General features: G+C 39.5%; 1 protein-coding gene across 1 annotated transcript in view; it reads right to left on the bottom strand.

The window, feature by feature from the left end:
• The window catches only part of HAPLN1 (hyaluronan and proteoglycan link protein 1), a 57787-nt gene extending 44592 nt beyond the window's left edge, over positions 1–13195 (bottom strand). The window contains exon 1 of the mRNA XM_072359912.1: positions 13068–13195. The gene's annotated coding sequence lies outside the window, so the exon portion shown is untranslated. The remainder of the gene's footprint in view (positions 1–13067) is intronic.
• Between the last annotated feature and the right edge of the window lie 2720 nt (positions 13196–15915).

A 15915-nucleotide genomic window follows, 5' to 3' on the forward strand; every position in this document is an offset into this window, starting at 1 on the left:
AAGAACATCCAGAACTGCAGTCCAGTATCCATGAACTCAATATTCAGCCTCCATGCTCACTTCAAACATTTTTTTCTATTAAGCACCTCCACTTTGTCTGCTGACTTGATCTTATCCAAAGTAGTTTTCTTTTGTTTTTGCTTTCTTCAAAGCCTCTCTTTCTCCCAGTGAAAATTTGCAACCATTTTCCAGTGTGCTTTCATTTGCATTTTCGCCTCCAGGTAAGAAAATGGAGGAAAAAATCAAACTGTGTGCAATTATCTAGAACATTTAGAATTAGATCTTCTGGATGTTCTAAAAGACAAAACAAAATAACGCTACTAAATGGGGGGGGGGGGGGGGGGGGAGGGGGGGGGAAATAAAGACAACCACAAACAACAACAACAACAAACAACGTAAAGTAAACCTTTCTAGCTTGCATTAAGGTATTTCAGTTTGCTAGATTTCAACATTTTGCAGACATAAAGAGAAGGCAGTAGTATCTGCATAGGCAGTTCTTCCCCTGTGCTGTCCAACAGAAAAAAGGAAAAGTGCTCTAACTTATCTGAGTTAGTAAGAGAGTAATGGATACTGTCCAAGACAAATATTGTTTGGTTTTTTTGCATGCAAGAGCAATAGTTAAACAACACCGCCAATACTTACCAGTCACTGAAGCCAAGGGTACGAGTTTCACATGACATTCACAGCTTACTGCAGTGACATGGTAGGAACTGAATAAATGATTTCAGCAGTGCAAGTTAGCTGAGGCAACATCATGGCTAGAGACAATTTTCTATCAAAGCAGTCCCTGATGGCATGTTACTTGTGGTCTCAAGGTAACTGAGCAGTGCTTCTAAGCAGGACACAAGATGCAGTCATAGCGCAGGTACTATAAAGGGAGTATGTTGCCATCTGTATGTATTGAAGTGTTCAGAATTCTCTGCAGACAAGAGAAGTGGAGCTAATAAAAAGCAGTTTTATTTCCCTTTCTTTCAAAACTATCCTCTTCTAGATTATCATCACAGAATGGCTTGGATTGGAAGAGACCTCAAGGATCATCAAGTTCAAGATTTCACTTAAAATAAAAAAACATAAAGATCATTTTTAATTTCCGATCTAGCTTTATCAAATGACTTAATGCTAGTTGCCATCTCTGTAATGCCATATATGATATAGCAATGAAAAGCAGTGTGTAAAATCTAAACTTTTAACAGTTGTGAAGAAAGCCTACATAATATGAACTTGAGCTATGCAGCTCAGCCATTCCTGCCTGAATCTGCCGCAGTGTGCATCATATCCACTCACAACAGGGATAGTCACAAATGTCCTCTCCCAGATGCAAAATGCCATAACTCAATATCCTATGTTATATAACCTAAATTCTCTAAAATTCCTGACGTCTTCCAGCCCATTAAATACTACGTTTAAAATCACACAATGTCTTCTGTTGGAAGGAACACTGAAGATCATTGAGCTCTAATCCCATGTCATAAGCAGGGTTGCCACTTACCAAATGAGACAGCGCAGGGTCCCAACCAACTTGGCCTTGAATGCCTCCAGGGATGGGGTGTTCACAGGTTCTCTGGGCAGCCTATGCCAGCAACTCATCATTTTCTGAGTAAAGAATTTCTTTACTTTATCTAATCTAAATCTGCTGTCTTTTTGTTTAAAGCCAGTCCTTTTTTCTTTTTTTCTTTTTTTCTCTTATCACTACACTCCCTGATGGAGTCCTTTCTCATATTTCTTGTAGGCTCCCCTTACATACTGGAAGACTGCAGTGATGTCTCCCTAGAGCCTTCTTTTCCTCAGGCTGAACAACTTCAACTCACACCCTCAGCCTTCCTTTGCAGGAGAGATGCTCTCCAGCCCTCTGATAATCTTTGTGGCTTCCTCTGAACCCATTTTCCATATCTTTCTTGTTCTGGAGGCCCCAGATGTAATCTGTACCCCAGATGGAGCCTCACGAGGGCAGGGGAGACAGGGACAATCCACCTCCCCTGTCCTGCTGGCCACCCCTCTTTTGATGAAACCCAGGATGCAGCTGGCCTTCTGGGCTGCAAGTATAATTAGCCACTCTTTGAATCTTTAACATAGAAAAGATCATTCACCCTAATAACTCAGTCCTTCCTTCAGCACTTGGAAGAATAAAACTGTAAGGACAATAGCAATCTGTCGCTTAACATAAGGAGCTGGGATTGAATACAAGACATTGATACGACATATGATGTTTGTGGCCTCAAAATAAATTATTTTACCTACTCTGAATATGGAAAAAGATATAGCTGAAAGTATTCCCATGGAGTTTATGAATTTATAAATTAATCACTTCAGAATGAATATACAATAAAGGGAGAATGAAGTCAGAAAGTAAAAAGCAGTGTTATTGGTCTCTGAGTCAATGAGCCAGAAGATATTATCATACGCAATCTTTACTATAATTATTTACCATTTTTCAGGCAACTGTATTAACCTTTGGAAAAGCATACAATGGAAAGTTAAACTGGTATTTGCAACAAAGTATGAACCAGAAGTGCCTTGCCTTCTTTATATGGAACAATAATCTCATTGCTCAAAGCATTCTGACCAGATTGTTGGTTGCCTTCTACTTTATGAACTCTATTTGTGTCTTTGTAATCTATCCTTGCGTGAATAATCGGGGTTCCACTGTACTGAAAAAAATGCTAAAATGATCACATCTAGCAATATATAATTTTAATTGCTGCGTGTATTCTACAAATCTAAATTATTTTCTGAACCTATATTCACATTTACATCTCCTTACTTTCTTGTAGTCTTTAACATGCAGCCGTATCTTCTTTATTTGTAATAGTAGCTATCTGCTGTAGTAGAAAAATTGCAGCCTTAAGCTATATAAATACCAGAGCTATTCCAGCTTCCAAAGAAATTGCTGTTTTGAGCTCAGTGCCTAGCTTGTTATTACTCAGTGTTGCACAGATGCTCATAAACACCTTGGAAACCAGAAGTTTAGCATAAAGATAATTACACAGTACCATGTGAACAGCAGTCCATGACCTACATGTACTTTCCCTACATCTTCTCTGGTGTTCCTTCATTATAGTCACACCCAAAGTCACTGGAGGTAGCCAGGATTAGATTGGCTTACACAAAGGCATACATATATATACCAGTACTTTCTGGGATGCTATTACAGGAAGAAATCCATATGGCATAGCATTATGCATTGCTTGACTGAACTGGCTGTACGGCCATATTTTAGAGGTGGCTCAATACTATCAGATGAACTGATTGTGCTACCTACAGGAATTCATACCATCCCTGTGAAAAAAGGTAGGCTTTATCAACTCATTTTTACAGAGATATGAGGCACTAAGAAGCTCCCAGCTTATTCAAGGTCAGAAAGAAAATTAAATGAGATGAATATACGTATCTCAAGCAGCAGTAAAATTTCTCTACAGTAAAAAGTCCTAACTACTAAGTAATCTTTTCTTCCTCATTGCACATAATAAATAAGACATAACATCTAATGTGCCTTCAGATGCCTGAATCTGAAACTGATACTGCGTTACATTTCCCCTGCTAGTATATCAACCACAGCTCTCCCTTACACAGCTAGGAGTAAAGACAGCAACAAGCACTCCCTCCAAATCCTCTGTGGGCACTCCATTATACACTGAGAAATTCTCAGTCTCAGTGGCAGGGAGATAAGAACATTAAGATGCTGGTCTTCAGATTTTCAGTAAAGTTACCTGACTTGTAATCACAGTATTATTCCTGCAGCAGGAAAATGACTGTATCAAAAGAATACAGCAAGCACAAATTTATCCCAAAAGGTCTATTTTGTGTCTGTGAACCGTTGGCTCTTATTTTAATACAGAGGAGAAAAGAAAGTCAGAATCACAGACAAATGTGCTGGCTTATTCTTCACTATCCATGCAATACACTACATGGAATACATTTGAAGTTGTTTTGAGAATAAAGATAACACTTCAAAAGGCTCTTCTAGCATTGAATCAACTATGAAGTACTCAGTGCTTCCTGAGTCAATCTAGAGATCAGTTCAGTGCTGGAGAATTGAATTAAAGGTCAAAGCCAAGAGCAATTAAGGGCTGCATGACAGGATATAGAAGTGCCAACTGAGAAACATAATGCAAATGAGCTTCATACTTTCTGCATGTTGCCTTTCTTTGCTTCATTCTCCAGATTCAGCTAAACACAGATAAAATAGAGTTGTTCAAATTTTGACAGTAGTAGTTACTGTACAGCGTAGGGGAGGGACTCTTCCATACACACTTCTACTCCTAGTTGAGGTAAAGCAATATTTCACTTTTTTTTTTCCGTCTTTCTCTCCCTTTACTTTTGTCCTGCCTCCTCTTTCCTTGAATGACAAGAGAAAATGCAGCGTTTTGTAGCATCTTCTCTTTCTTTATTGTTTTTTTGTATATCCAAACAGCCAAGAGAACCCATAGTTCACTTTAAGTGAAGTCAGGAAGTTAATTATCAAGTCAAAAAATAGCTAAGATCTGTACCATGAATATAGATAATACACAAACAAGTATGAATTTGAGTATAACAGTATGAATCATGGAATAACAGAATAAGCTGAGGCCTCTGGAGACTGTCCAGGCCAATCCAGTCTCTTCCAGGATGGAGACACCACAGCCTCACTGGGCAACCTGTTCCAGTGCTCAGACACCCTCAGTTTCCCTTACATTGAATTAGAAATTCTTTGTATGTCAGTATGGGTGCATTTCCTCAAAGAATGCCACTTTCAGCCTCATTAAGCCTACTGATATAAAGAATTCTTCAACCAAACCGTGTTGTTAGGACTCTTCTAATTCACTTCAGAATTTGATACTTAAGCTTTGTGTTGTAAGCACAGAAGTCAAAGAGGTTTTTCTTAGTGTAAATCAAGACTCTTATTTAATACAGTGATTTCAAAGCTGATGATCTAATAAAAGAAACCTGCAGAATATTATAGGAATTACCAAAATTTCTTGTCATGCTTCCTAGGGCATACACTGTGTTTAAATTCCATGACAGAGAAATATGAACAAAATTCCCCTTGAGGTAAAACCACATACATTTTCTTAGAGCTAAACTGTCCTTACTAAAATCTAAAAAGAGCTTATAAATCTGTAAAGATCCTCCAAGACATCATCCCTTCATAAAAAGAACATCTGCATCCTAGAACTATGAGAACAGAGATGCAGCTGTTGACAGAGTATTCTATTTGTCCTGTTGTTCAAATTTAATTGTACAATGAACAGTAACTGAACTTGCCAAACTTGAACTGCAAAATAGGAAAATTCTTGCTTCTGCTTTTCCTCTGGAGAACAAAGACTATGTATTTACAATTTTTTCCAAAGCAGACACAACGGAACTGCTAACAAAACAGCCATTGCCACAGGACTAAGTGACTGTCATGATCTACAGAAGGAAAGCTGTTTCCTGACATGACTATTTTGTACACTGCAAGTCATAGCAACACAGATTTGCTCAAACTCATAATCAACTGGAAATAAAAAGTCCTATTTTCCCAACACAATGTCAAGAAAAGGCCAGGGTCCAAACAAACAATTGCAGTAATTCAGTAATGGTGCATTCCTCAGATAAAATAAATATAATTTACATCTTTCACCAGATGCACCAGAAATTAAGTCAGTCACAAGATGACTTGAGAGGACCTGTGTCTCCAGCTCTGGAAATAAATGCTCATGCATTGACAGTGTTTTCTGTGAATGTGGTATCTGATAGACAATTATTATCTTGATTCAATTCACATTTTTTGCATATTTTGCTGTTCCATACTTTTTGAAATAAAGTAAATCTAAAGTTTCAATCAACTTGATATTCAAAGTAAATTAACGGAGTACCTTGATGGACAGTAGTGAGAATGTCTTTTTTTTTCTCTGCTACATTAAAGAACAAACTGCTTTTATCATGAACTACAAACTACAAAAAATCATTAACTTCCTTTCATTTTCTTAAGTTCTCTTCTGCAAGTTCAGAGGCTGAAACAACCTGTAACTTTCACAACTACCTTTTCCAGACAATAGAGCAAGGGAAAAGTTGTCCAACAGATAATAAGTGGAAGTTACAATTCACATTATCTTCATAGCATCTTCTTACAATTTGAAGACTTACTATGGCTCTCCTTCAGTATATTCATCTTTACCCTAGACTTCACTAGTTGAGGCTTTTCTGGTCTTTATTTCAAGTTGTGTTACCTAAACTATCATTTTTGTTTGCTTTATTTACTTGGTCAATACAGTTCTGAAGATGATGTGACTGACACTGGGAACGAGCTCAAATGGGACCTTAAGTTTTATTCAGCCTAGCACATTGTTTTCTTTCTGCCTAAGTTCACCACATGGTGTCTACTGAAAAGGGTTTTTTTAGTTTTCTTCCCTCCAGTTAGGCAAACCCATTCAAAGCATAGCTTCCAACATACAGTAAGCTCTTCCAGTTTTATGTTCTCTAAAAATTTAAGTGTATTTTCTATTCTATTATCCAGGTAACTGATGAAAATACTGAGGAGTACCAAAACTGAGTAACCTTGGCAAGATCCTATTTGGTATGTGTTTCTGTTTTTACAGCAAGCTTTTGATTTTCTATCTGGTTTTGAAGACCTGCCACACAAGTTTCATCAAGACAGTACCTTCCCGGCTTTATTTATGAAAATGTCACACATGACACTAACATTCTCCCATCCTACTGGGGAATGCCCTAATGGATTTGAAAGATTTTCTTGTTGTCTGTTTTGATCAGAGAGGAACGTACATTAAAACACAGATGCAGTCAGATACAGAGCTTGCTTTTGAAAATTTAACAGTCGCATGCTTGTCTTAGCTGCTCATGAGGAAAAGAGAAAGAAATGCCTGGACACTAGATTCAACAACCTATTGCCTGAAAGACCAGGCAGTGACATTAAAGAGAACCTTCTGAGGCACATCAACAAATGTTTCATTATAATTTGATTTACTCTGAGAAATTATTGAGGAAAAATTACTTTTTTTGTTTTCCTGATTGACTTCCCAGGATGTATCATTGCTTATTTAAATGAACTGTTCCATTTGCTGCCATAAATACATTCAGCTTCTACCTGCTCTTCTTTGTGTTTTTTGTTTTGTTTCAGTATTTCATAAGAACAGCACAACACACATCTGGAGTGCAAGTCTCTTTATGTTGATTTACAGGCTCAGAGAGCCTGTGTTGAACGACTCATAGCCTCTGCATCATGTAGTGTTTCTGTCTCCTACTTTGTTCTCCCTATGTGCTTTGAGCACAAAGACCACATTACCCCAAACCAGCAGTCACACAAACATGCCATGGTAGGCACCATTTACCAACTGAATTACTCTGAATGTTAAGCTTCCCACCCAGGCATTCAAAGGTACTGACAGTCTTTAAAAAAATCTACTGACTTCTGTGCCATTTTATTTTATTTTATTTTATTTTATTTTCTTAATTTGCAACTATTTTTGAGAAAATAGATTTTCAGTCAGATTACAATGACTTATCAAATGTTATAATCAATATTTAAAGCCATAGTAGGCATGCAGAAGTAAATCAGCTCAGGCAACAAGCAGGGCATAGCAGAAGATGGCAGCACCATTAAAACCTGCCAAAGTTGTAGCAGATATTAATCATGGCCATTTCAGGAAAAAAAAAAAAAAAAAAAAAAAAGTACTGCACCTACTGTAACACAGCTTTTTCTCTGATACAATTCTTATAAATCTCTTGGTTGGGATAAATATGAATATTACAAAATAGGAAATGTTGCAGTGAACACCCTCCATTTTAACCAGTATTTCTGTATACACTTAATTTTATATATATGTAGTATAATTTTTGAATACTCAGAGTTGGGTTTTTCATTTGTTTTAAAATATGTTTCTAGAACAAAACAACCAATACATAGACATTTTAGGGTGCAGCACATATTTTCTAAAATATTAGTAAATAGATAACAGACATTAACTTCCTACTCTACCTAAGTTTATAATAAACACATTTGCAGGTCAGGAGTTTTGTGCACTTCCTTTTTACTGGCCATTTGGAAATTAGGGACACTATTCTGCAAAAAAAGATAAATAGTTTCATTCACTGAGCCCTATCTGAGTTTCCATTGAATTACTGACGTATGTAAAGATGCTCATATATTGTTTTGCTGGATCAGAATCTAACAGCACAGTAGTACTGTACCATGCCTTGCATATAAGATCTTCTAAAACAGAAGTGCCAAGCACCGATTGCCACTTACTAAAGGAACAATGAATCATCAGTACTGAAATAATGGAGGGTAATAGCCTGTACGTGGAGAACTATAAATGATCAGTGACCTGCCATTGTAGGGAAAAAATACTAAAAATAATGAAATGGTATTTGCATGCCAAAAATGGAAGTTTACCTCACAGCATAACGCAGAAATATTTGTTGATACAATGCAGATGACATGGCATCCAGACAAAATTTGTTTTCTACTACCTAGATTTCTTCCAAACACACTTCTAATCTAACCCATCTCAATTGCCCGCACGTTCTTTGTAAGCTGTATGCATTTGAAGTGATTAGGGAATATTATTAATGGAAAGCTGTCTCAAGATAATGGCCTTCTGCTGCTAGACAAATGCCACGATGACATTTTTTGAAGCAGGAGGCATATATCCAGTCACATTCTTCTGGTCTTGTGATTTCATTTCTATAATGCCAGACAATTAATGATGTTGATCCTACCACAGCATGGCATCTGATGTGTCCTGCTCTAGGAAACGACTTGGACTACGCATGATGATGACTCTAGTGGAAAATGCAGTTCTGGGAGAGATTTCTGCCTTGCAATGGTCCCTTCAGTACTGTCTGGGTTTGGTTCCCAGTTGCAGCTCCTGTGATTCACAGTATCAGGTCAGGGACAGTTAGAAGAAATGGCAGCTACCCTATGAAGCATGGCATCCAATCAATAAGACTGTTTGCTGCTGTGGTATTTTACCTTCCAAGCCTTTCATTTGCAAATTTTGCCTGATTAATGGAAAGGTGGAGCTCCTTTTTGCTTTGACCATTAACTCATGCATCATTCTAACAACCTCCTATAGCATTATTTCACCTAACTCTTGATAAATGTTTTCAAAGTAGTCAGTGGAGTCTTCATACAGATTACTGCTCTGAGATTTCTTAATGCATCTTTTAAATGTTTGTTTTCAGAGCCATTGATCATGTTCAGGATTTCCGCTCTGTTGTACTAATTGAAAGAAAACAACAACTGAAAAAAACCATTCTCAAAGCTAAGTAAATAAGAAAGACATGAAAACTGTTTGTTCTTCTAAGTGTGGAATTGCCACTTGATTTACTGTTCAGACAGTGATGAAAATCAGGAAGGAATGAAGCACAAGAGCTACATTTCACCAATTATTTCAATACCTCTTTGCTGCAGCAGCCATTGTGGCACTTACTTGAACAATGTAAGATGAGAACAATAGATATTTCACTGCTTTTAGGTGCCTGGGAGATGACTGTAGTGGGAGCTTTGATGGTGGTGAAATTTCCCAAATCCCTTTGAAGACGGAGCACACAAGCTGGTCACATAACATAAACAGTTACAAAATACATCCAGATTGATGTATGCTTGCTTAAAATCTTGTCATTTTACCAGATTCTTCAGAGTTATGATTATTATCATATTATTGACAGCACCTGAACTTCTATGACAGAATAAACAGTGCAGTTAGCCAAAAAGCAAATTTCCTTTCTCTTTAATATTCCAAGCATTAAGTGTGTGTGAGGTCCAAAGAAGGTGGAGATAAATGACACGCATAGGAAAAGAAGATGGAGAGAGGTTTTGACCTTTCATTGGGCATCAGAAATAATCTGACATTTTCTTTGTCCATGCCTATGATTGACAACACATTCAGAAGCAAGACAAGAGGAAGCTTAACAACAGCACGTCCCCCATGATAACTGAGTTCTGGGAGGAGTTCTGAAATCCATACTGCCAAACGCAGATTATTCTGCCACAATATTTGCACAAAAATCTCTTTGTTTTCTTCAGTAACAGCCTGGTATGTCAAACTAACTGTTAATTTTTAGATATTTAATACTGAATGATTTAACAGCTCTTCATAAACAGATGCCAGTGACAAATTACATTAAATAAAACCCAAACTGAATTTTAGCAGATATAGCAGGCACTTAGAAAGAAACTATTGAAAATGTGTTTTGCTTTCCTTTTCTAAGTTAGCCGATAGCTCTTCACGGTAAAACTGAATAAAACGGACTGCTTAGAATTAAATTGCACCTGGATTAGTTACAGATGTTCAAGATTAAAATACATACACATTTGGAATAACTCTTCTCAATATCCACTAGGTGGCACACAGTGACTGCCTTAAGGTCGCCTTATCTCCACAAAACCTCCCATTCATACAGCAGATAAAGAACTGCATTATTAATTTATACCACTGCATCCACTCTACACCTAATATTTGTTTAGCCAGCTGTTTCCTCTAATCCTCCTTAAACGCTATTGATTGAAATCCTGAGTATATTCAGACTTTTTTCCCCAAAGAACATTTTGTAACCTACAAATTACAAGCTACCTTTTCAAGCACAGTACTGAATCCTACAGTTACTAACAGTGGAGACAGAATGTCTAATACTTCCTCACAAGCAACAGCAGCACCTTGTAATATGAAAATGATTTTTTCCCCCCTAAACTGTACTTTTCATTTTCAGGGAGTTTTAAGTAATGAAATACACTGCCAGGTTCACAATGAAACGCAGAAATGCAAAGTATTTCAGATTCCAAGCGTAGTTTAAACACTGCTTCAGTGCAACAGCAAAGAAAATGCAGAAATTATTAATTTCAATACTCACTTTTAAATCCTCGCACAAAATTGGAAAACTTTCAGTATATTTAAATATAAGTAATTATGAAGTCACTCTTCCTTTGAAAACCTCAATCACTTTATAAGGTTGGTCAATATTATTTCCTGAGTTTTACTTAGGGGCTGGGAGGTTAAGTGACTTGATTAACTAAATATTGATACCAGTTCTTTTGGCTCCATACTGTGACCTACAGTGAACAACAGTATTTCATTTACTCACATTTCAGCATAAAATCAGAGACTGATGAGCTCTCGGTGCAGCATGAAATTTTCTTCTTGCACTATCACAGATTGTAAAAAGAAAGGTGCAATGCAGCATGACAGAGAAAGCCACCACCCTTTTCTGAAGCCTCTCTCTTGCAACCCCAAACCTTTGTACTACCATAATTACTCTTCCTGTTTTTTAGAAGTTGCTAGTTGTTTTAGCCTTACTAAATGAGAGGAAGCTGAACATTAGGATCATAAGGAAAGTGGGCTTTGTTGTGAATTACATTGGCAGTCACGTCTCTGAATAGGACACTGCTATAGACAACACTTTTATTCATAATTACATGGATGTTTTTTCTCTTTCTCATTAGAATGTTCTTGAAAGTCACTAGGAAAACTGGCCCTTCAGCACATCTTCAGAGCAGAACAGGAGCATTTTGATTACTACCTTGACAATTTTATTACTCAACTCAGAAAAGCTGCTCTTTAACAAATAAATTTTCTCTTTTTGCTTTAACTGATGTGTTTAAAAGCATCACAAATCTTTTTCTTTCTCTTCCTTTCTGCTTGTACTTCTTTCAATTTTTTTTTTGCTTGCTACTAACTTTAATACAGGTAAGTACATACAGGTTAGGCTCTCAACTTACGCACTCAGAGCAACTCCGCTTAGCTATGCTCTACAGGAGTTGAAGATCTGCCACCATTAGATATGAAAAACCAAGGAATCATGAGTTGTCTTTGTAGCACAAGGATTTGGTATTCTGTTTGACACCCATTAGTGTGAGAATGATGACTCCTGGTTCTCTCTGGAGGAGGACCTGGTAATAATTTTCCTGTTTATGATGCATTTCTCTACATTCTATATATGATCAATATTCAGAAAGTGTTTATTGAGAGGGTGTGTATTAGTTACACGGACTTCTTGCACTTCTATTTTCAGCTGCCATATTTCTTAACATCCTCTCCCCCCCCTCGCCCCCCTCCCCAAAAAAGAATTTAAAAAAAAAAAAAAAAAAAAGCAGGAGGATTCTTTCCATATTTAAGCACTAAAATAATCATTAACACAAACTAATTCCTGTCAGTAATACACAGTGGATTCTCCTGCACATGGTGGTTTTCCAAAGCTTCCTGCAAAAGTTATATCCATTTCTGACATCACACAACATATATGGGAATATATTCTGACCTGAAAGATCCAAGCAGTAATTAATCTCCCTTTCTAATGATACCAATAAACTTCCTTAATTTAATGCATTCTATCTGAACTTGCCACACAAGCTGTCATGCTATGAAAAACATTTTGATTGACACCTTTATAGGTATTTGACCAAGAAGCAAACAAACAGGCAGTAAGATGATAAAGTTATCATAGTGATGGACCAGCTAACTTGTAGACAGCTGCACACTCATAGTGGTCTGCCATCCAATCCATATGGATGAGTCAAGATACAGAAACCTATGCCAAATGTTTCTCAGGCTTTCTCTGACAAATAATAATAATAATAAATAAATAGACAAGTGTAATTGTCTATCAGCATGTAATTAATCACATTTTATCAAAATCTTTTTCCTTCCAAATGGAAGGTCTACACTTTACACAAATCCACTTCCAACCCTTGAAATTCTTGCTCAGTTCAGTGTCCTGTTCTTGCACTCTAAAAATTTCTAAAAGCATCTAACAGGGAGGAGAAATCCTACGAGACAGACAAATCTCTGTGAAATGTATAATCCCACAGGAGGAAGCTGTAGAGCAGAAGTATACAACTTTTGTATTTCAGACTGAATCTGCAGTTGCAATATGATCTCTCCTTTGGTAACACAGAGCACTTAAACACACCGAACTTAGTCAGTTTCAATTCGTCTTTCACCCTCTCCCCCCCTTAGCTGCCAAACTAGATTGCTTGAAAGTCCTTTCAGTACAGCCCTGCAGCTGATGCTATAGTTGCTTACTGCGTCCCCATCTGACTCAAAGCAATAAAGGAGCAAAAACCTTTCCCCAAAGTTTGATTATTTCTTTACCTTGTGTGGAGCTCCCGAGTCGAGATGCTCTCAGAACTCTCCAACAGTTTGAAACAGGACAGCGAAGTGCAGAGGAAGTTTATGGTGCTCACCTTAAGTTGGCGTGTGCGTGTGTGTGCCTATGTCCCGAGTGTCTCTTTGTGGCTCTGGGTGGCAGAGGACCTGATTCAGGGAAAAGAGAGCCACTTTCTCACCGAGAGGAAAAGAAAAGCAACACGTCATAAGTTAAGTACGCCTCCAAGATGTCTTAATTACAGCTCAACGTGCTTTCCATTCAGACCCCAGGAATGTGAGGAAAAAATAAACCCACACATGCGGTCTGCCTCACTCACTCACACAAAGAACGTCCCAGCACGCCGCCCTGTCCCACCAGGTCCCTGCCCCAGCCTCCTTGCCCCTCAGCTTCTGCCCTCCCAGAGCTGCACCTAAAAAAGCTCTGCACCACACACCAGTCCCGAGCTAAAAAAGAAGAAGAAAAAAAAAAAAATAGTGTTCCTCATGAAGGGATCATTGAATTTAGGGTGTGGGACACCCTGAGAAACGTGATACTTCTGACCACTCGCCTCTGCTTGCTCGCAGCCCCCCCTCCTTATTTGCCCCCACCCTGCCATTAGCTCCAAGGGTGGGAATGTGGTGGTTTTAGACAGGGAGAAAGTGATGCATGAAAGGCGGGGGTGTGCAGGGGTGGAAACAGCTGGACCTGACAGGATCCCCTTGTGCTTTTGTTTTACCTCAACTTCCAATTGAGCTATTAATCCAGGAACTGTGTCCGGCTTCTCTCATCACACCCCAATTACAGAGTGTGCCTTGCTCACCGAACTGGCACCGCACAGCCCTCAACTTCAGCAACTTCTGTCCCTGAGTATCCAAATCTCCTAACACCACCTCAAGTCAAAGTGGTCCTCCATCACCTCACCAGAAATCTCTGGATTGTGGTGCATTTCACGTCAGGAGACACACAGCACTCCAAAACATTTGGCTAAAATCTAAACAGTTTTTGCCTCAAATCCCCTGAATCCCATGGCATGCAAAGCGAACAAATTTAACTTCGCCTCCTAAAACTGCAGACAAAGGTGCTGCAATTGCTTTGTTGCTAAATGCGATCATAATAATAACTGAAAAGCCCAACCCCTGCACTCCCCTGTGAAAAACAAACAAACAAACAAACAAAAAAACCAACAAATAAGAACCCCCAAAAACAAAAACCAATCTTGGTGCCTTGGTGACATACTACTGCTTGGCAAATTGGGGCACAAATGATGTTATCTATATTGAAGTCGAATGTTGCTGTTTTTCCATTACTTAAAAAAAAATACAGTTCTTGATGCCTGATCCTCCAACAAGAAGTAAGAAAAATTATGTACAGTTTCTCATCTTCTAAATTCTGCTAGATTAGAAAACCCAGGTAACCCAGACAACTTGGTCTTGCAGATTCATTTCATCTCATTCTCCCCCTTTCACAAATGCTAAATGGAACCGTGTAGCTGTATTACATCTACTGTAACTCTCTAACATCATTTTTTAGTCCGGACCCTGCTAGGCTTTTATCATTGTGGGTGTCAAACTCTCAGCCTGCACCATCAAAAGAGGCTGCAGCTCATCAATCCTCCCCGATCAGGAAATGCCAGAGCCTGCACATCCTGGTGCAAAAACACTCTTGACGCCGCTGGCTCCACCAGAGTCACCATACAGGGGTCAACCACTGCTGTGTCTAATCAGTGACTTCACAGCGGACCTAATCTAAAAATAATAATAATAATTAAAAAAAAAAGACAGGAACTCTGCCTAGATGTACGAAACCAGTTGTTCTGCCTAGATATATGCAAATAGTTGTTCATGGCTATCACTGAAGCATTTCAGGACTTAAATGGGGCTTATAAATGAGATGGAAGGCAAGCGCAGGTAGTGTTAGTACAAGGAGGAGAGGCTTTAAGCTAAAATAATGGACATTTAGATTAGGGGAGATGACGATGAAATGCCCTACCCAGTGGGCATTAAGGCCATGGCACTGCTGCCCAGAGAGCTGTGGGTACCCATCACTGGAGATGCTGAGGGCTGAGTTGGGCCAGGCCCTGGGCAGCCCTATGTGGGGGTGCAGCCTGCCCATAGCACGGGTTGGAGTTGATGCATGTTAAGGTCCCTTCCAACCCAAGCCATTCTGCCATTTCTTGATAGCACTAATACATGCACCCAGTTCTCTGGCCTAGGCAAGCTGAGAGCTGTCGTGGCCAGACTGCCCCAGAGCCCTTTGCCTCGTGCCAGGCAGGAGGCCCTGAAGCAGCCGGGCTGGACCCGGTCCGTGCGGGGAAAGCATAGCAGAGGGGTCTCTCAGACACCGGCCTCGAGACGGGGACGGACCCGGACCGCGCCGCCCGAACAAAGAGACGTTTCTTCGCAGAGGCGGGCGGCCGCACCACCCTGCTGCTTCCCGCCTACTGCCAGCGGCCTCCGCCGGGGAGGAAGCGGCCTCATATTTCAATAACAGAGGGGGCTTTGATGGGGCACGGAAAGAAAACACACCCCCGGCGGCGGAGGGGGCGGGGGGAGGCGAGGCAAGAGGCGGGGCGGGACGGGACGGGACGGGACGTAGCCTTCCCCTCCGCGGGAGGATTCGGGGTTCGTGGCTCGGTGCCGCCTGGGTTCGCTGTCTGCTGGTCTTACACGGGTGTGTGACCCGCTTTCTTGGGTTCCTGCTGCGGCTGTGAGGGCGCTGCCGAAGGCAGCCCTGCGGCAGGGACCCTTAGTAAGCACTTGCTGAGTTTTAATGCTCTTCCTTCGGATGTTCCCGTGCCCAGCCCTTCTCGTTTTGTTGTATTTGTTTTTTTGTTTTTTTGTTTTTCTTTTTTAA

The sequence above is a fragment of the Excalfactoria chinensis genome, chromosome Z, assembly GCF_039878825.1.
Source record: "Excalfactoria chinensis isolate bCotChi1 chromosome Z, bCotChi1.hap2, whole genome shotgun sequence".
In the NCBI taxonomy this organism is placed as follows: Eukaryota; Metazoa; Chordata; class Aves; order Galliformes; family Phasianidae; genus Excalfactoria; species Excalfactoria chinensis.